Source organism: Pan troglodytes, chromosome 3, assembly GCF_028858775.2.
Source record: "Pan troglodytes isolate AG18354 chromosome 3, NHGRI_mPanTro3-v2.0_pri, whole genome shotgun sequence".
NCBI lineage: Eukaryota > Metazoa > Chordata > Mammalia > Primates > Hominidae > Pan > Pan troglodytes.
Genome location: NC_072401.2, coordinates 57920486 through 57943290, shown reverse-complemented (window position 1 = coordinate 57943290; position 22805 = coordinate 57920486). Strand labels below are relative to the sequence as shown.

The window sequence follows — 22805 nt, the reverse complement described above, 5'->3', positions numbered from 1 at the left end:
TGAAAAATATCTTCAAACTGTCTGTCTGGAGGTCTACCATTAGTGCATTTCCTGGGAGATTTTTTTCCAGCTTTTATTTTATATTTGGGGGTAAATCTGCAGGGCTGTGACATGGGTGAATTGTGTGATGCTGAGGATTGAGATATGATTGATCTTGTCACCCAGGTAGTAAGCATAGTACACAATAGGTACTTTTTCAATCCTTGTCCTCCTCCCCACTCTACTTGTCCCCATTGTCTATTGTTCTCATCCTTATGTCCATGTATAAACAATGTTTAGCTTCCACTTCTATATAAGAATATGTGGTATTTGGTTTTCTGCATTCATTTGCTTAGGATAATGGCCTCCAGATGCATCCATGTTGCTGCAAAGAACATGATTTCATTCTTTTTTAATGACTGTGTAGTGTTCCATTGTGTATATGTACCACATTTTCTTTATCCAATCCACCATTGATGGGTATCTAGGTTGATTCCACATTTTTGCTACTGTGAATAGCGCTGCAATGAACATACAAGTGCATGTGTATTTTTGGTAGAATGATTTATTTTCCTTTGTGTATACCCAGTAATGGAATTGCTGGGTTGGATGGTAGTTCCATTTTTAGTTCTTTGAGAAATCTCCAAACTGAATTCCACAGTGCCTGAACTAATTTACATTCCCACCAAAATTTTATGTGTTTCCTTTTCCCTACAGCCTCACCAACCTCTGATTGCTTTTGTTTTGTTTTGATTTTTAATAATAGTCATTCTGACTGTACCAATCCTACAAAACTCTTCAAGGAGGAAGGACTCCTCCCTAATTCATCCTACAAAGGCAGCATCATCCCAGTAACAAAATCTAGCAAAGACACAATGAAAAAAGAAAACTACAGACCAGTATATCTGTTGAACGTAAACACAAAAGTCCTCAACAAAATGCTGCCAACCAAATCCAATAGCACATCAAAAAGTTAATTCACCCTGATCAAGCAGGCTTTATCCCCGGAATGCAAAGTTGATTCAACATACACAAAATCAATAAATGTGATTCACTGCATAAACAGAAGTATAAACAAAAACTGTGTCATCATCTCAGTAGACACAGAGAAAGTGTTTGATAAAATCCAATATTCTTTCATAATAAAAAGTCTTAATAAAGTAGACATCAAAGGAACATACCTCAAAATAACAAAAGCCATCTATGCCAAACCCACAGCTGACATCACACAACAGGCAAAAGCTGGGAGCATTCCCCTTAAGAATTGAAACAAGACAAGAACACCCACCTTTACTACTCTGATTCAACATATTACTGGAGTCCTAGCAGGAGCAATAAGTCAGGAGAAAGAAATGAAATTCATCCAAACAGGAAATGAAAAAGTCAAATTATCTCTCTTTACCAACAAAATGATTCTATAGTTAGAAAACCCTAAATACTTCACCAAAAGGCTCCTAGAACTGATAAACAACTTCAGTAAAGTTTCAGGATACAAAATTAATGTACAAAAATTAGTAGCATTTCTATACACTAATAATATTTAAGCTGAGAGTCCAATCAAGAACAAAATCCTGTTTACCATAGCCATACACAAAATAAAATACCTAGGAATACATCTAACCAAGGTGGTGAAGAATCTCTACAAGGAGAACTGCAAAACACTGCTGAAAAAATGGAAAATCATTCTATGCTAATGGATCAAAAGAAATAATATTGTTAAAATTGTCACACTGACAAAAGTAATTTAAAGATTCAACATTGTTCCTATCAAACTACTAATGACACTTTCCAGAGAATTAGAAAAAAACTATGCTAACATTTATATGGAACCAAAAAATAACAAAAATAGCCAAAGCAATTCTAAGAAAAAAAAAAAAAAACAAAGCCAGCGACATCACATTACCCAACTTGACTACCATAAGGCTACAGTAACCAAAACAGCATAGTACTTGTACAAAAACAGATACATAGATGAAAGGAACAGAATAGAGAGCCCCAAAATAAGGCCACAAATCTACAACCATCTGATCTTCGGCAAAGTTGACAAAAGCAGTAGGGAAAGGACTCCTTATTTAATAAATGGTGCTGGGATAGCTGACTATCCACATGTAGGAGAAGAAAACTGGACCCCTACCTATTACCATATACAAAAATTAATTCAGGATGGATTAAAGACTTAAACATAACATGTCAAACTATAAAAATTCTAGAAGAAAACCTGCAAAGTACCCTTCTGGAAGATGACCCTTGGCAAAGAATTTATGGCTAAGTCCTCAAAAGAAAATGCAACAAAAATAAAAATTGATAATTGGTACCTAATTAAACTAAAGGGATTCTGCACAGGAAAAGAAACTATCAACAGAGTAAACAGACAATATACAGAATGGGATAAAATATTTATAACTATGCATCTGACAAAGGACTAACATTCAGAATCTATAAGGAACTTTAGCAACTCAGGCTAAAAAAAAAAAAAACCTCATTAAAAAGTGGGCAAACGATATAAACAGACACTTCTAAAAAGAAGACATATAGGGAGATTTGATCAGTCTATCTTCTTTCTTTCCCTGGGGTGTCCCACCAGGAATGAGAGCGAATGGATTGCAGAGCTGTGGTGTACACATTTTCCAATCTTCTTCAAGTGTGTATGATTTAAAAGCATGCATTGGAATGAACCTGCAAATAAATCTAAATCAATCACTTGAAGTCATCCAATAATGCTTGAAAATATGGCAATTTTATTTAGATCATAAAATATATGTCTTATAAGTTATTGTGAACATGAATGAAGTTTGTGATACTGTAGATGAATATTTAGTTAAACAAACAATGCATGAAGGCAGTAATTAACACAAAAGTCCAGGAAATGTGGTGGATAGGATTATGGACTACATGAGGAGTCCTGAGCTCTAGTTCTGCTCATTTCATGCCAGCCTAGGGTGACTAACAAGACTTCTTTTTAGTACATCTTCCTCTTTTGTTAAAAAAAACCCATAAATTAATGATCACTAGATTGTTTTTCTATGAGTCTTCAGAAATTTTATTATTGATATCTAGATGTAATGACAAATACCATATTTAACTAGGAAACTTTATATTAAAATACATGCATCTCATGCCCCACTTCAGATCTACTTAGTCAGAACCTTCAATGTGAAGTCCTAGAATCCATGTATTTTTAAGTATGTCTGGATAAATCAGATGATTAATTACACTTTAAAACTACCTACATAAGTCAATATTGAAGACATGTTTATTAAATATATATGTGAAAAAGCAAAGAGGGCAGAATATATAATTCATGGAGTATAGAATTAGTGTGCTATGAGTTATTCAAATGGACAAAGAGGAACTGAGAAACTTGACAGAATAAAAGAATGGTTTATGTTGAAAACAAATTACATCAATACAGACTAGTTGGAACAAGTTTTCTTCAGCCATAAAATTAATATGTACTATGTATATATATTTATATGGGTAAATAATAATTTTAGGCTGCATATTGTCCAAACCAAGGAAAATAATACTCACTTATACTTTTCACATGGACTATAAGTTGAAGGGAAAATGAATATATTTTAGAACATCAAAAAATGCAAGGAGAATAGTAAAACCATGTTACTTGGAGAGCAATTGGGGCATTGAAGTTGGTTAATATGGGAAAGAGAAAACCAACATGAAATGCAAACATATTCTTTAATGTTTCTTCCAAAGGGCCAAAATATGAACAAGGTATTTCCTTCAGTTCCTCTGCTCCACTGTGCTCAGAATAAGGACATGATGGTCTATCCATATTAATCACATTCTTATCTTCTCTCCTCACTAATGTATCCTGAGTCAAGTGTCCAGCCCTGGCCCATTCGATCACCTCCAGGAATGTGGAATTTCATGGCACAGACTTGGATGTTGGTGAGTATGCCTGTGGTAAGAGTTTAAATAACTATGGGTGTGATCTACATGGATGAATGAATTAGTTGAGCTAATGGGGGAAGGTTTTACCTCAGAAACAAGGAAAATTTTTCAAATAACTAAAGGTCTCCAGAGAGAAATAGGAGGAAGTTTCTGACTTGCAAAGAAGATTGGAAAAGATGGAATCTAGAGTCCTTTTATGAGAGTCTGTATTTCAATTTCATTATTAAATAGGAAAAATATTAAACATGTAAACACAATAAAAGTCCATTTCCACAGGCTAAGAAATCTATTTTGTTTAGCCAAAATATCCATTTGAAATTGTACATAGCTTTTAGAATAAATATAGATATTTATACATTTCATTATTAATAGCACCAAAGATCAGAACACGGTGGTGAATAACATTTAACTGTAAAAATTAAATGTCAGAAAAAAATTACATTTTTAAATAATGTATGAGTAACTATTCAGTACAAATAATAAAACATTTTCTCTTTCTGAAAAATACTATTATTGATTTTAAAATGTATGCCTTCCGTAGCACTGATGCATAACTCTAAGAAAAATGTAGTAATTCGTGGACAAAACTACCTATTTAATTTATTTTGACAGTATGTTGTTTATAGAGAAATATTCTAATTCACCACAGTGAATTTTGCTACTTTGACTTTCATAAGCAAACATTTATAGGCATTCTTAAAATGCAAATAAGTGGCTATTTTAGTCACTATTCCTGCACTCTTTCACTTATTCTAGAGAAAAGTGGGCTAAACTATTTTAACCATGACTGAGAATAGCTGCTTGCAGACGCTCACTCAGAATTCGAACATTCCTTCCTCTATGTAGTCATTATTTACTACACTGAGTCTCTTTCACGAGCCCAAAATTCCAAATCTATGTACTTCTAAAATTGCAACTTACTGATTTAGGTCCAGAAGACATGTATGGATAGTATACAACTATGCATTTGCTGCATAGTGATGGGTCATAATGAAATACTAGCAATTTTGCATATTGTTTGTAATTATTACTGGATTGTGTAAGTTCTGTTTGAGCCTCATAATTTTATTGGCCTTATGCATTTTAATAATTTTACTTCAATTTTCTTCAATTCCATTTTGTGAATAGGACTTTCTAAAGGCTTTTATATAAGGATACTGTGGTGTCTTCATGGAAAATTTAGAGGATGTTATGAAACATCCATCCAGTTCACATCCATATTTCTTTAAACTCTCACTGAAGGTGCAGCTACCAATACTCACATTTTTACCATAGGATTCTGCATTCCTGGACATGATTGAGTGGACCAGGGTTGGACACTTGACTCAAGATGGATTAATGAAGAGAGAAGATAAGAATGTGATAAATGTGGAGAATCATGATCTCATCATCTTGGGGGAAGTGGATCAGGAAAATAAAAGGAAGTAAAAGAGAAAGAAAAAGAAAGCTGATCTGCAAACAAACATGAATGTACCAGATGCCTGGTGAGTAGCAAAAAGATAAAACAGAAGCAGATTCTGGCTGTGGATTCTTATGTTTTGCAAACTTTTCTTAGGTCCCTCGGCATTTCTGAATTAAGGTTTCCATGAGACACCTCAGTGTCCTTATAAAAAGGCACTTTTTTTTCTTGACCTGATTTAAATTATTTCCCATTATTTACATTCACAACATCCTGTAACAATGCTTATTTATATATCCTTAGGACTGTAGTATGAACTTTATTTATATCAGTTGACTTAATCCTCAATCAGAATAGTAAACTGGGTATTAACCTCATTCTCCAGAGGAAGATGAAACATATGACTATGAAGCATTTAGAGCAGTGCCCAATATATGCTAAGCCCTATGTCAGTACGGGCTGTTATCACTACCCTGCTTAACTGAGAGTCTCTTCAGGTCAGGTCATAGTCTGATTTTATTCTGTACTTCATTTCCACTTCTGATGCAAATCATTTTCCTTTGATACATTTTGAATCAGTAGTAGTTATAAAATATATGATCAGACCCCCAAAATTGAGAATTCCTGAGTAATAATATAAATATGTGAGCTTACAGGCAGTATTTTGTGTATATGTGGTAGTGGTGTGTGTGTGTGTGTGAGAGAGAGAGAGAGAGAGAGGCTGTATGTTCTTTTGTGTCTCTTTCCTCTATCTCACAAGATTTTTATAATGGGGTTTAATTTAGACACTATATCTCAAATAATATAAAATTTTTATAATATCTAGATAGTATGTGTGCTATTATAAACACCTTATAACTGAACTTATAAATATATTTGCATAATTAATGTCTTTTTTACATATTACACTATAAGGAATAATTCTTATTAAATATGCGTAAAATAAAGTTCTAGGTTAATTCTGCTATTAGTCAACCTAGGGGGTGAATCCATATCTTTGGATTTAAAAATTCATGTTATTTCCAATTATTTTGGAACATTTGTTTTTTTAAAGAAAACTTCATAAATTAGTAAAATATTAGTATGTTAAATAAAGATATTAAGCAAGGAATACATATTTCAGATTAAGGAAGCCAAACAGGGATACTTATTGCATAGTTACCACATACCAGGCATTGTGCCAAGGGATCCTACATGGGAGTTTTCATTCGATCTTCAAATCAAACTATGTGGACCATGCCATCTATCACAGAGCAGTGCTAGGAGCAAGCAGATAATGGTTGGTTCCATAAGTGATTCTGAGTCTCAGAAAGATCATTATGGATTATTTTCAATCATGATTCAGTTAGTGTTGCCTGTTTACTGTTAGTACAAAATGTCTCATGGCCAAGCAATGTATAAATAAAGCAGCCTTAGGCTATTGAGTTGGGAGAATTACCTAGGTTTCTGAGTTTGGGTTTGGGCCAAGAAAATGTGAAATCTCTCAAAACTAATCCCACCTTCTACAGGCTCCTATCTTGACGGGTCCATCCTGCATGGAAACATGCATGCTTTTCATCTCTCCTGACTGTAATTTAAGAGTAAACAACCACTACTACACCATCTGCAGTAGCAGTCCAATGTCATTCTCATGGAGCCAACAGATATTGTAATAGCACTGCTTAAGAACCAGAAAACACCAATGATGCACTTCTCTCTTTGAGGTAAGAAAAGTTTTTTTTTTCATGAAAGAATATCTTAGAAAGTAAAGCATGCATAGAATTTTCATTTAACTTTTTACTGCCCAAACTAACATCCCAATTTATATATATATACAGGGGTGGTAATTTTGGCAGTGTGGGACCAACACCTCCTTTAATAGAGCATTATGCATATTTCAGATTCTAAGGACATAGAGCATGCAAGAATCCTGCCTGGTGTTTTTCTCCCACTAAAGATTTTTTCTTTATCCTCTCACACTATTAAAAAAATACAAAGCTTACATTTTAACAAATTGCTCCAGACTTGACTTTGCTATCTTATCTAAAATTTTCAAAAAGGGAGAAGAAAATTAGCCATAGAAAGAGTAACTTAATTTAGAGCACATGGCATAAAACATTTAATCTCAATCCTGCTATTGAGTTTTAACTTCCCTGTAATATGTAAACTATGCTGTTCAAAAGTAGAAACGTAAATTCTCAGGCCCCATCTTAGATTATAAAATTAGAACCTCTGAGTTCTAACCCAAGTCTCTGTGGTTGAATAGGTGATTTTTATGAATGCTTATCATTGAGAAGCTTGAAACCAGAATCATAAAAATGTGTAGGTGTTAATGTAGGGGTGACTCATAGGTGAAATTTCCAGACCAAAGAACATAGAAGAATTCTCAGGTGAATACTATGTCATTAACCTTTAGGCCTTCAAACAGGATTGCCAACAGTTTAAGGAACCTCCCATGCCTCTGCCTGTGTCAACTACAATCAGTCTCTCTGAGCTCGTATTTCTTCACCTGTGATCTGGTTTTACTCTGTCCTGAGGAGGTGATCTCATCAGGTAGGCAAAGAATACTCAGAGAGAAGTCCAAGTGCTTTATCTCTGCTGTTCTGTTCAGCTTGGATCAAGTGTATAATTTTATTCCCCAAATTCTTCCACAGTATTGCATTCAATACATAGGACTTAATGATAATTGTGTTCACTGATGTGGATAATGCTAAAGTTGAAGGAAATCTTAGATTTATCTAATCCATGTACATTTTGACAAAGTATAAACTAACACCCCGAAAAGTGGTGCCAAGCTCAGAACTATGGAGCCAGAAACAATGTGAGGAACCAATTCCATATACCCTGACTCCTGAGCTGTTTTCTCGTTACTGTATGGTACTATCTCTCTCTGCAATCAGTTGAGAAACCAATTCCATATACCCTGACTCCTGAGCTGTTTTCTCGTTACTGTATGGTACTATCTCTCTCTGCAATCAGTTGAGAAACCAATTCCATATACCCTGACTCCTGAGCTGTTTTCTCGTTACTGTATGGTACTATCTCTCTCTGCAATCAGTTGAATTCAGTATGTGGTACGAAAACAAACTAAAGTGAAGTGACAAGTTGTATTCTATGTGGAATGGAGACATCAGAGATCTACAGTAAATTTCCATCAAACCTTAAGAGTAAATAAGATGTAATTATAGATATTAAATCATCTTCATTAACTTTGCATTTTTCCATACTACACATTTATCCTTAATTCCTCAAGGATCTAGAACCAGAAATGCAATTTGACTCAACAATCCCATTACTGGGTATACACCTAAAGGATTATAAATCATTCTACTATAAAGACACATGCACACGTATGTTTACTGCAGCACTATTGACAATAGCAAAGATTTGGAACCAACCCAAATGCCTATCAATGGTAGACTGGATAAAGAAAATGTGGCACATATACAAATACTATGCAGTGATAAAAAAGAATGAGTTCATGTCCTTTGCAGGGACATGGATAAAGCTGGAAGCCATCATTCTCAGCAAAGTAACACAGGAACAGAAAACCAAACACTGCATGTTCTCACTCATAAATGGGAGTTGAACAATGAGAACACATGGACACAGGCAGAGGAACTCCACACACCAAGACCTGTTGGGGCGTGAGGGGCAAAGGGAGGCAGAGCATTAGGACAAATACCTAATGCATGCAGGGCTTCAAACAGATATGACAGGTTGATAGGTGCAGCAAACCACCATGTATACCTATGTAACAAACTTGCATGTTCTGCACATGTATCCACAAATTTAAAATAAATTTTAAAAATGTATCCTTAGAAAGTCTAATTATTTATGTAAATTATATATATACAAGTTAAGAAAAACATACATTTAGGAAAACCATATTTTATAATTCCAAATGAAACTTTTAGGTGAGTGGGGGACTGTGGAAAAAAGATGCGAATATCTGAGATTGAAAAGAATCACTGAAATCATGTACAAACTCTGTTTTCTTGCCTAGTGGTTGCTTTCTCCATCAGAGACAGAAAGAATCAAGTGCAGACATATAAGAACCCTGCATGGACTGTGTTCACCTTCCACTGAACTTGCCAACTCAAGGCAAAATATACTCTAATATTAAAATTACATTTCAAAGTATATTTAATTTTGCTATCCCATATTATCTCTTTGTAGCTCAAATGAGAATGACACTGTTATGAGATCTCTGGCATGTCGATTATTCTAGCCAGAAACTTCTGTCACTGCAGCGCCTTTGCTTGAGTTCTTGTCCTGCATCCAGGAAGAATGAGGTATGCAGACAAGTGAAGGAGAAGAAGAATTTTATTTAGCATTAGAACAATTCAGAGGAGTGGGTAGCTCCTCTCTTTAGGCAGGTCATCCAGTCGAGTGGTCAGCTCTCTGCAGAGAGGAGGCCCTGGAGAGGACAGCTCCTCTCTGCAGGCAGGTTATCAGGACATTTCTGCAGGTCTCTGAAGCTCTCAGTGGAGGGGGTAGCTTCTCTCTGCTCACTGGTTGTTTCTGCAGCTCTCAGCAGAGAAGTTACTCCTCTCTGCAGCTGGTCTTCAAATCCCATTGTCTCTCTACCTTCTTTGTCCCCTGGCCATCCTCTGCCCTGCTCTGTCTGAGCCCAGGTGTATTAGTCCATTTTCACACTGCTGACAAAGACATACCTGGAACTGGAAATAAAAAGAGGTTTAATTGGACTTACAGTTTCACATGGCTGGGGAGGCCACAGAATCATGGAGGTGAAAGGCACTTCTTACATGGCAGCAGTAAGAGAAAAATGAGGAAGAAGCAAAAGTGGTAACCCCTGATAAGCCCATCAGATCTCATGAGACTTATTCACTATCATAAGAATAGCATGGGAAAGACCAGCCCCCATGATTCAATTACCTCCCCCTGGGTCCCTCTCACAGTATGTAGGAATTCTAGGAGATTAAATTCAAGTTGAGATTTGGGTGGGGATGCAGCCAAACCATATCATCCATCCCTGACCCCTCCAAATCTCATGCCCTCACATTTCAAAACCAATTATGCTTTCCCAACAGTCCCCCAAAGTCTTAACTCATTTCTGCATTAACCCAAAAGTCTACAGTGCAAATAGTCTCATCTGAGACAAGGAAAATCCCTTCTGCCTATGAGCCTGTAAAATCAAAAGCAAGCTATTTACTTCCTAGATACAATGGGGGTACAGGTATTGGGTAAATAGAGCAGTTTCACATGGGAGAAATTGGCCAAAACAGATGGATTACAAAGCCCATGCAAGTCTGAAATCCAGCAGGACGGTCAAATTTTAAAGCTCCAAAATGATCTCCTTTGACTCCAGGTCTCACATCCAGGTCATGCTGATGCAAGAGGTGGGTTCCCGTGGTCTTGGGAAGCTCTGCTCCTGTGGCTTTGCAGGGTACAGCCTCCCTCTCAGCTGCTTTTATGGGCTGGCATTGAGTGTGTGCAGCTTTTCCAGGCACATGGTGCAAGCTGTCAGTGGATCTACCATTATGGGGTCTGGGGATGGTGGCCCTCTTCTCACAGCTCCCCTAGGCAGTGCCCCACTAGGGACTCTATGTGGGGCCTCTGACCCCACATTTCCCTTCTGCACTGCCCTAGAAGAGGTTCTCCATGAAGGCCCCACTCCTGCAGCAAAATTCTGCCTGAGCATCCAGGCATTTCCATACATCTTCTGAAATCTAGGCAAAGGCTCCCAAACCTCAATTCTTGACTTCTGTGCAGTTGCAGGCTCAACACCACAAGGAAGCCACCAAGGCTTGGGGTTTTTACGCTCTAAAGCCATGGCCCAAGCTCTAGATTGGCCCCTTTCAGCCATGGCTAGAGCAGCTGGGATACAGGACACCAAGTACTTAGGCTGTACACAGCACAGGGACCCTGGGCCCAGTCCATGAAACCACTTTTCCCTCCTGGGTCTCCAGGTCTGTGATGGAAGGGGCTGCTATGAAGGTCTGTGGCATGGCCTGGAGACATTTTCCCCATGGTCTTGGGCATTAACTTTCTCCTTGCTACTTATGCAAATTTCTGCAGCCGGCTTGAATTTCTCCTCAAAAAATATTTTTTCTTTTTCCTACTGCATTGTCAGGCTGCAAATGTTCAGAACTTTTATGCTGTTTCCATTTTAAAAAGGAATGCTTTCAATAGCACTCAAGTCACCTTTTGAATACTTTCCTGCTTAGAAATTTCTTCCACCAGATACCCTAAATCAAGTTCATCTCCAACTGAGAACACCTCAGCCTGGACCTTATTGTTCATATCACTAGCAGCATTTTTGTCAAGGCCATTCAACAAGCCTCTAGAAGGTTCCAAACTTTCCACCATTTTCCTATCTTCTTCTGAGCCCTCCAGACTGTTCCAACTTCTGCCTGTTACCCAGTTCCAAAGTCGTTTCTGCATTTTCAGGTATCTTTTCAGCAATACCCTACTCTAACGGTACCAACTTACTGTATTAGTCCATTTTCATGCTGCTGATAAAGACATACCTGAAACTGGGAATAAAAAGAGGTTTAATTAGACTTACAGTTCCGCATAGCTGGGGAGGTGTCAGAATCATGGCAGGAGGCAAAAGGCACTTCTTACATGGCAGCCACAAGAGAAAAATGAGGAAGTAGCAAAAGCAGAAACCTCTGATAAACCCATCAGATCTCATGAGACTTATTCACTATCACGAGAATAACCCAGGAAAGACCTACCCCCATGATTCAAGTGCTCTCTCTGAGTCCCTCCCACAATGCATGGGAATTCTGGGAGGTATCATTCAAGTTGAGATTTGGGTGGGGACGCAGCCAAACCATATTTCCAGGAGCTAAATGATGAGAACACACGGACACATAGAAGTGAACACCACACTATGGGGCCTATCGGAGGGTGGAGGGTGGGTGAAGAAAGAGGATCAGGAAAAGTGACTAATGGGTGCTAGACTTACTACCTGGATGATGAAATAATCTGTACAACAAATCCCCATGATACACGTTTACTTCTGTAACAAAACTGTACATGTACCCCTGGACTTAAAAGTTAAAAAATAATTTCTCCTTGGCCTAGACTGTTATGTGTCAGATAGAGTGAACCAGCTTGAGTTGTCGCCTAATAAGAGCAAGGAAATAAATTTTTGTCAAGCATTTTGGTCTACTGTCTTTCTCCTCGCTTGGCTAGCATGCCCACTTGCACTATCTATTTTAGCACATTTTCTCCTCTGCAGCAAGTTTTTGTCTTTTAAATATTTTTGATGCTGCTAGACAAGAAATACATAGCATTTTAAATTCTATTCTGTATTATTGGTGAGACTGAACACTTATATTGTGTTTATTAGCCATTATTACTTATTAGCTCAATAATTATTTATACATTTTAGACATATCATTTAGGATAGTATTTCGTTGCTAAGTCAACTTATAAGAAATTTGTATGTTAAAAATAATATTTACTAGTTTCATATAATCATTAATTTTTACATAAAGAATTTCCGATTCTTGACTTTTTAGTTTTACTTTACTCATCTCTTAACTGAATGATACTTTGTTTACAGTGTTACAGATGTTTACATAAATGGTTATTTCAGAAAACTTTGGAAAATTCTACTTGCAAGTTGATGGGGCTTCTGGGCATTTGCTATAATACATTCTTGCCTTATCTAACTGGAAAATTAGATAAAGATGGAATTCATAACTTTGCAATATTGACTCAGAAGTAAGGGCACTACAAGGCCCTGACCAAACCCTTCCAGAAGAAAATGTATAAATGTTGCAAGACAGTATTTGAAAGAGAAATGGCAGACAATGAGAGTAATTATTTCCAACATTCATATTTTTTCTTCCTGGGTCCAGGAAAATTGTGCATCATGCTACTGTTATGGGATCCTTGGGGTGTCACTTCACCAGCTGGCAACCTCTGTGGCCAGTGGCAGCTTTGCCTGAGTTTTGCTCTGGCTGCTGGGCTCGTTCTGCCCACTTGGCCTGGCAGGCTGCAGACAGCTCCCACTACTGGCCTGGATCCCACACCTGCCAAGGGAAAGCCAGACACAGCAGTGAGGGGTGTGTGAGCAAGCATGGCATCCAGCCACTGCTCACAGCTGGGCACACCTGCTATGGTGGGGCCAGCAGCTCCAGGCACCAGCATTGGCACTGGCTCCCTGTGAGGCTGAAGCTGGACCAGGTATACCATAAGTGATTTCCACAGCTGACACCAGACAACATGGTGTGGCTCTCAGAAGCTTGGAAATACCAGGAACTGCAGAGCCCTAAAGAGGTTGTCACAGCCCTGGCTCAGGGAGCTCCTAGGTCGGTGCCCCCTGAAGGGTCACAGCTCTTCTCTCCTTCTTGTCACCTGCAACATGGCAGGCAAAAGACATGTTTTATCTGTTTGTATTAGAGGTCTTTTAGCCCTGCCATCAGCAGGTCCTGAGTTATTGTCCTGTGTCCAGGAAAAATGAGGTACACGGACAAGTGGAGGGTGAGCAAGATGAAGAGGAACTTTATTGAGCAATAGAACAGCTCATAGGAGTCCCACAATGGGCAGCTCCTCTTCATAGCCAGGGAGTCCTGACAAGTGTTCAGCTTTTAGCAGAGACAGTAGCTCCTCTTTATAGCTGGTTGTCCCATCATTTCTTTAACTGTTAGCAGTGAGGGTAATTTCTCTCTGTGGCTGATTGTCCCATCATTTCCTCAGCTCTCAGCAGAGCGAGTAGCTCCTCTCTTAGTCAGGTTGTCCCAATGAGTGTCCAGCTTTCTGCAGAGAGGATAGCTCCTCCCTGCAGCTGGTCATCCTGTTGTCTCTTTGAGTCTGACTGAGTCTGGGGCTTTTATGGGCCTCAGAGGGGAGGAAGTGTACACCGATTGGTCCATGGGCAGCCATGGGAGGGCCTGGAAAAAGCACCACAAGTTTCTACTCTGGTCCACAAAACCAGCAGCTTTGCCTCTAGGCTTCAGACCCTCCCCAGCTTGAAGGTGGGGCTTCACTGGGGACATCTGCCCTTCCACCCAGGAGCCTGTCTGCCTCCTGCTGCCATTCATAAGCTGCCCTCAGCCCTGCCTCAGCCTCCCTTCCATGATGTTAGCAACCAAAGTCTGGAGGGGGCTGAAGTGGCAGGAGGCTGGCATGTCAGTGCTGCCCTGAGCATATGCACTCCGGCCGGGATGCAACAGTGGCTGGGCTCAGTCTCAATTTTGCTCCATGATAAGAGTGGGTACTGATAGCAAGGAGAGGCCAGGCAGCAGCAGCAGACATCTCTGAGCCTGTGGGGGCAAAAGGGGATCTTCCTGGGCTACTGGGAGTGCAGAGGTCCCTGGGTCTGTAGCCACAACTTGGGTGGCTGCAGCTGTGCCCAGGAGAGCAGGGCTCCTGCTTGCTGCTGGCTCCCACCAGCTCCATGGAGCATGGCATTGCCCCAGGCCCAGATCTGCCCCAGGGTCCCTCTCTGTCTGCCCCTCCATGCCTGATCGCACTGCTCCCCCACTGATGGGTGACTTGACCCGACCCCATTGCACCAGTTCTCAGGGCAGCTGGCAAGGTGCAGGTGGTATGGTAGCCCTGACCAACCCCACACAAATGAACCCAAGGCTACCAGGGCCAGCCCTGCAAGTCCTGGCTGTGCCTTTGGCTGGGTGCTCACAGGCCCCTGGTATGCAACGGGGAGCAAGGGTGAAGCCGCAGTGGAGGCTCCAGTCCTAGAAGTAGGTTCTGCCTGAATGTGCAAGGGTGGGGTGGTGCAGTCACCTCCCTTGGGGGCATGGGGCACAGGGGACCCACTGCCACCACTGCTGCTCCTGCAGCCACTCCTGCCACCACCACTTGTGCCTCCCTGCTACAGCCGGCATTTCGGCAGCAGCCACTCCAACAACCTGTCACTCCCCTCACTACTTTGTGACATTTCTACTAGAGAATAGAGAGGGCCTGGCTCTCAGTGCCCCTATTAAGAAAAAAATATATAATTAGAAATAATCATTGCCAGTCATTTGAGTTATACGTGGGTGCTTCCCCATTGGAAGCAATTGGCAGGCAGTGTTCAGGAGGTTTGTCTTTGGACAGCAGCAACTCCCTGTTCCCAAGAAGGAGGTGTCCCAACTGCATAGGCATTCAAACTAAACAGGCTATGGGACTAGCTGAGCAGTCAGGGCACACAAGGCCTTGTTATCACTTGGTATTATTTATATTATCTAAAATCTTTTTCCTTTGGTAATCTCTTTCTTTTGGTATTTTGAATGTGTTCTCAATCCCTTTAAAAAGAATCAAATGATTAGTGAGTACCTGCAAAAGAAATAGTTACCCCTGATTGACGCAAATTTCCAAAACAGCTATATTTTATATATCTTTCTATTCCCTTCACACATGAATGAACACTTGACTGAATATAAAATTGTATATCATCATCATAAATTTTCTCTCAGCTTTATATTTTCTTATATTTAGCACTACAGAGGGTTATTCAAAGTGAGAATGACTTCTGCCACATAGCTACCTATTTTTTTAAATCATTTTTGTTTTTTAAGTGGTATCCTGGGTGAGATTTTTTTTTAATTTGAAGGATGGTACTTTCATCAATTTTAATAAGAATTTGAATAATTTTTCAATCTTCAGGCTCAAGGTTGTTGTTTATATGTTTGTTTTAGTCAAAAAGTCTTTCTCATGTCATATGTCATTATTTTGGCTTCAGCTTTTTTCTCACATCTTCTTTGGCAGTACTTCCTTCCAAGATTTCATCTTTGTTTTATGTTATAATTTTGTTCAATCAATTCTATAATTTTCTCCCTCTTTGCATCTATTATTAATCATTTTCTGGTGTGACTATTTTAACATAAGGCAAATTAGGTGTTAAGGCAAATAGAATTACTAGCAATAAAATGAGTAATCACATGATGATAAAAGTTATATTTCACAGGGAAAGTTGTTCAATTCAATTCTGATTTTATATCCGTGTGTGTGTGTGTTTGTGTGTGTGTGTATGTGTGTGTGTGTGAGAGAGAGATAGAGAGAGAGAGAGATCTTATATATGTTGGCAAAAATATAGTCCCCAAACATACAAAGCCTAAGTTAACAGGTATTCAGATGACTGCACAAGAATCTTCAGAGCCCCTGAATATGTTACATTTATGGAAAAAGAAACTTTGCAGATGTGATTAATATCAGGGACCTCAAGATGGCAAAATTATCCCGGATTAATATAGGTGGGGCCAATGTAATCATGATTCCTTAAAAGTAGAGGATTTTTTAGCTGTTGTCAGAGAACAATGACAACATGAAAAACATTTGATATCCCATGCTGGCTGTGAAATAGAGGGGGCTACATGTAAGAACTAAGGAGAGGCCTCCAAAAGTTGGAAAAGACAAGAAAATGGATTCTCCCTTTGAGCCTCCAAAAGGGAATGCAGCCCTGCTAGCACCTTGATTCTAGCCCTGTCATACCCATGTTGGACTTCTGACCTACAGAACACTAATATAATAAATGTGGGTTGTTTTAAGTCATATATTTATACTCATATCTCCCATTCTAATACAAAACCATCAAGTTCATTCTAGCATTCTCCCTTTGCTCATTATAACTTTTTTCTCTGACAGCGAGAAATATGGTTCTCATCTTCATTATATTTACTTATTTGTTCAAACACTGTACATATATAAAATAATTTCAGAATTGGTCATCTATACCACTGTGAGAAACAAATTTACTAGCTGTTTTTAAACAGTCTTTTCTGGCTTTAGCCCTATAGTTTGTAGTAAAAATACTGTTTTACAAAATTACTTAAATCAGCTGCTTTCCCAAGACGGGGAGGTTCTCATCTTCATAGCAGCCACTTCCAGTCTAGCATGTCTGCCTCTTGGCTTGAATTACTAATGAATCACCAAATTCTGTAAGGGAAAAAGCAGCTCAGACTATTGGTCTCACTTTCTGCATTTCTTGGGTATTTACACCTCTTTTTGTTGCTGTTGTTGTTGTTGTTGTTGCCTTGTCAGCTTTGAACTTGTTTTTTTGCTCACAGGCCAATGAGATTACTGAAAGCTCTCAAAATTCAGTTTCTTCAGCTTTCAATAATTACTTTCTTCTCATCTGATGAGCATCTGTATCCATGAAATTTGTGAATAAACAACTACTTGAAAAGAAAAATGCTTCCATATAGAAAGTCAAAATAATCTCAGGAGTTTTATTTTTCTCTGGAATCTTGGTTCTTTAAGTCTTGGCTGTCTTAGTTACCCTTCAAAGCTTTCAAACAGGCGGGTTGTTTGATTGTGTGATTTTTTCACTTTTTCACTTATTCTTAGTGGGAGGATTAGCCAGTGACAAGCTATTTCTTAGCAGGTGGAAGGGAAAATCCTCAAAGCCTGTAACTATTTCCCTAAATATAGTGTTAGTGTTTAGTTTTAGTTCGTGTTTCTTAGTTAATCCAAAATTAGAAGCCTGCCACTATAACTTCTCCGGTCTCCATTATTTATAATGGATTGGCTTTGATTTTAAATGGCATCGTATTTATCATTTAATACATTTACTAGGAACCTTGAAAAGAACATATGAATCCTTACAAGCAGGTTACCATATTGGCCTGGAAGTGTCTGCAGAGTTGGAGTCAAGTTTTCTTTTTTCTTACTCAAAGAATAGAACACATTTTGTTTCAGTCAAAGTACTTTTATAATAAATTAATTAAGCTAAAATATGTGACATTTATTTTGAATAATTCCAGAATTGTTTTCATGAAGTCATTTACCCTAGGGCATATCTTCAATTAGGGATATATTAACAAAAATTATTTTACAGACTTTAGGGGAAAAATAGAGTGAATTAACATGTGAGAATTGTTCACAAATGAAATAAAATCATAAATCGATTAGCTTTTATCTTTTCGAATGCACCATTACATAAAGCACGTATTTACTTTATTCAATTATGTTTCAAAATAATGTTGATATTATTTCCTATAAAGACAAATATAACGAGTATTTTGAAAATGATAGGGTATGACTCACATAAATGTGTCTTCCTCTGTGCAACCCCCAATTTCCCAGAGCATCCAAGTGGATTAGCTATGACCCAGGAAGGCAGCAGCAGCATGTTTAAAAGTGACCATTGGTTATTTAGTTAATGTAAAATTATATTGGAAGTGCTCTTCTCTCACTGACTCCATTACCTTGGCAAAATATATAACTGATGCTTTCTATCAATGCTCATGTACTTGTCCTGCCGATTAATTCCATTCGTATTCAAAGTAGTTTCAGTCATGCTCCATTTCAATCGATTTTATCTGCATGGCACACTGGTCACAGAGTGGTCACATTGTACAGCAAGTGAAGCTGGCTACGAGATGTCCCACAGTCTTTCAGTCACTGCACTGCTGGAAGCATGGAAGCTGGAAGCATGTGCTTATTTACTTATTCATCAAATATCCATGCAGTGTTGGGAGAGCATTAAGGAAATAAAAGTGAATGAGGTATATTTATGTTTTCAAGAAATATTATTTTGGGTACAGATATCTTTATATGTAGATTTTTAAAGTATAAAAATAATTACCATTTGTGTGTGCTTCATAGATTATACCACATTCTCACATGGTATGCCTCAGTTAAGTCCATGATATAGACATAATATTTGAAACACTCATCTTCAATGTATGAAATGGCTACATGTAAACTTGGGTGATGGTGGTTACTCCTAGGCAGCAAATCAAAGAAAAGAGAATTCACTTTGTATGAGGTGAAATGCCCTTTCCTCATGTCCAATAGAACTATCAACAGACATTAATAATAGATACCAAAGAATACAATAGAAAACAATGTGGTTTATATTTTTTCCTTTCATTTGCCATTCCCTGTCTCTTTTGTTTTCTATGCATTCATACTTTGATAAAGTCTTTTCTTCCTCTTAGAATCCTTAGGCAGAATCTCATGTTCTCTTACATCAAACTCATAAATTGACATACCACTGTACTCTATTTGGAAAAAGACAAAACCTATATTAAAGTCTTTAGATTTCTTATTTTAACCTCCATTCTACCTATATTCCAGAATGTACTGCTTGATTTTTTTTAACATAGTTAGATGCCTGCCTATCAGTGGCTGAAGTAGAGTAGATGCTTAATAAGTGTTCATCAAATGGAAGAATTATCAATCACTAAGTTAATAATATTAGACACCCATTTAGTAAGTGCTTGCTACGTGTCAGGCATAGTACTAATTCTTCTCGTGGATGGCCTCAGTTAATCCTCAGACCAACCCTAAGACATGGATATTTTACTCTCATCATCCCCATTTTACAAATAGGAAAACTGAGGCACAGAACCACAACAACTTAACAATGAGTACATAGCTTGTTATGGAAATAATATCAGACCTATGTCTTTACTATGTTATGAGCTGCCTTTAACATCTGACCAATTATATGCATCTTTTTATTCATTAAAAAGGTCTGAATTTGATTAATTATTGAGGTCCATGATTTTTTCCAAATATATTGCATTTCTCAATTGTATTCCCAAACAATAAAGCTAAATCTTCATGTTTCAAAACAATATCTAAAAGGGTTGATCAACTTTAGTGTTGAATGTGAAAATCACATCAAGGATTTTTATACAACTGATTACAGATCCTGACAAATCTAGCTCCAGACACAGACATTGCTATCATCAAAATAAGAGCTAGCTTGAGAACATAAATGACTAACATTTTGAGTTTTTTCTTTCAATATTAAAATATAGAAAACTCATAGTGAAAAAAATTTTCCATTTAAATGTTATCCTTTTGATTACTTACTAAATAAAAATTTTAAGATAATATAAAATAATCTTTTAAAATAGAGTTTATATCAGGAATGTCTACCAATATTAAACAATTCAACAGAAAAAAATACCTTGGGACATTTCACCTCTTGGAATATTATTCTTTGAAGACTGCTGGCATCAATTTTTTTTGGTTGTTATATAAAACATAAAATAATCTGCAATTTCAAAAGACTTATCAAAAAGTGTTATAATAGAAATATAAAATATAAAAATTAAGTTCTAATGTTCACTATTGTATGTGACCTATGATGTGTATGTGTGTTTATACATGTAGATACACACATACATATGTTAAATGTTTATACATATATATGTATAAACACACCTATATGACAAATGTTTATACAAAGAGTAGTTTTCCTTGATTTTTGTGAAGCCAATGAAAAGCATGGACTAAATTATTTGTTTTAAATTTTTATGTAAAGTTGTAACATTTTGGTTAAATATAAACATATAAATCATTTCATGTTTTCATTTTGTTTCTAAGGGAATATTCATTTTAAATAAAATGTATTCTGCATTTTTAAATTATTTTTTAGAAAGTGTTTTTGGTAATAAAAGCTCATTTTGTTTCAGAGAATGGAGACTGATTCAAGTTTCCTGGAGAAATGGAGCTTATTGTAAGGCTGCACACACCCATCATAAGGGAGATGGGCATCAGAGGAAAAGAAGTAATATTGGTTATTCACTATCCAATTGCTTTTCTTTCCCCCAGCAGCAAGAAGAGTTCAGGGAACTGTAGTATTTCTTCATTAACGTGATGCTGGAGACCAAGAGGATATTGATCTCCAATTAAAGTCATTAGGAGTATCCTTAGTTTTAAATCTAAGAAAATTCTCATCTTTTGAAATATTATTAATATATTTTAACCAGACTCTCAAATACAGATTAGGCAATATTGCTCCAGAGATAGAAACTACTGTGAATGGCTTTAATTGAAGATACGTGGGGATCATTTTAATGTTTGACATTCTGGGTAATTAAGGCAGAGTAGTACTGGGTGAGGGGAAAGAGGGTGTTTACGGAAAGATGCTTCATACTATCAGTCGGCTTCTACAGCTGTCTTTCTTACACATATGTGCATAAGATTAAGTAGTTTACCATGCTCATGGTAATCCCATGCCAGAGCTTAGGAAAATTTTGCAGGATGCTTTGACTTGCCTTAGACAACACTTCTCACCCATATTGAAACACTCTCCTTGCTAATGGAGAAGAATACAATCCCAAGGCAATAGACTGTTTTGTTTGACATAGTCTTATCTCTCTAATGAAAATAAATAAAGAAAAACTATTTTGCCACTGATTTTAGCAATTTTTTAACTGCATGTTATCTAAAAATGTATCAACACAATAGAAATAAGAACATGAGGTTTGATATTGACTTACCTTTCAGATTCCTTACACACCTCAGTTGCTAAGAAGAGCCAGTCTCAGGTGCACCTGCATAAACAAAAGGGGAGGCAACATGGAGCCACGTCTGTACCTTCGTGGATGCTTAATCTTGTGCCTATCTTTTCCACTACCCGTGTATTAATTTATTTTGGCTGTGGTAACAAATTACCACAAACTTGGTGCCACTGAAAAATAGAAATTTATTCCCTTACAGTTCTAGAGTCTAGAAGCCCCAAATCAAGGTGTGGTAGGGCTGTGATCCCTGCAGAGGCTGCAATAGAGAATCTATTCATTGCCTCTTCCAGTTTCTCCTAGCCAATAATATTCTGTGACTTGTAGCCACACCATTTCAGTCTCCAAGGACAGCATCTTCAAATTTCTCTCCGCTCTGTTTTCATACTGCCTTCTCTTCTGTACATGTAGCCAAATCTTGCTCTGCATCCATTTATGTAGTCACATGTGGTTGCATTGGAGCTCACCCAGATAATTCAAGATAACCTCCCCATCTCAAAATTCTTAATTTAGCCTACGGCCATACCACCTTGAACAAGCCTGATCTCGTCAAAATTATTAATATAATCACATCTACAAATATCTTTTTTCTTGCCATATAAGATAGTATTCACAGGTTCCAGGGTTTAAGACATGGAAATATTTTGAGAAGCCATTTTCCAGTCAACCAAAACTTGTTTGTTGGTTAACAAGTAAAACCAAGTATATATAACCTCAGCTGAGTCTAAATTCTTTCTCTCAAACTTCCTTAAGCCCAGACCCATCTTTATTACCTAGTCCAGCTCAGAAACACACAAAGTATCTCGAGAAGACCCCAAGAGTCAAGTACTGCTGAGTAGACACAGGGCAAATGACTCACACACTCTGCCTTGTGAGAGAAATATAATCTTCACTTAACCTATTTAACATTTTTTCATCAGTCTATAATAAAACTATGACAGTATGATTCATCTTCATTTCCATTTTAATGTTTTTGAAAGCAGAATATGAGTTTTAATCTATGTGTACATTTTCTGTGATAGTTTTACAACCCACACTGCCCAAGCAAAAGTTGTAGTTAAATTGATTATGCATAACATTTGATAAACTCATAAAAAGGAAGACTATTAACATATATGTAAATTCTCATAAAAAGGAGGAATGTTAATATATATTTTCCAAGATAATTTTGATGACTTGTAAGTCAATGACTACATGCCTAAATAAATATTGAAATACTATATCCAGTAGAGAGCAGTGTTTCAGTCACAGGGACAGCACTCTCTGTTGTGTGTCAAGAACAGTTGCATAGTTATCCTATGGCTTAATAAAGCATCCCTCAAGATGGTTTAACTATTTTGTTTTGAATCCAGGTGCCC

At 37.5% G+C, this 22805-nt stretch overlaps 1 long non-coding RNA gene across 1 annotated transcript in view; it reads left to right on the top strand.

The window, feature by feature from the left end:
* The first annotated feature begins 5118 nt into the window (after window positions 1-5118).
* LOC104006079 (uncharacterized) overlaps window positions 5119-22805 on the top strand; it is a 35837-nt gene continuing 18150 nt past the window's right edge. Inside the window, exons 1-3 of the long non-coding RNA XR_679636.5 lie at window positions 5119-5375; window positions 6799-6993; window positions 7686-7822. This is a non-coding gene — a long non-coding RNA (uncharacterized LOC104006079). The remainder of the gene's footprint in view (window positions 5376-6798; window positions 6994-7685; window positions 7823-22805) is intronic.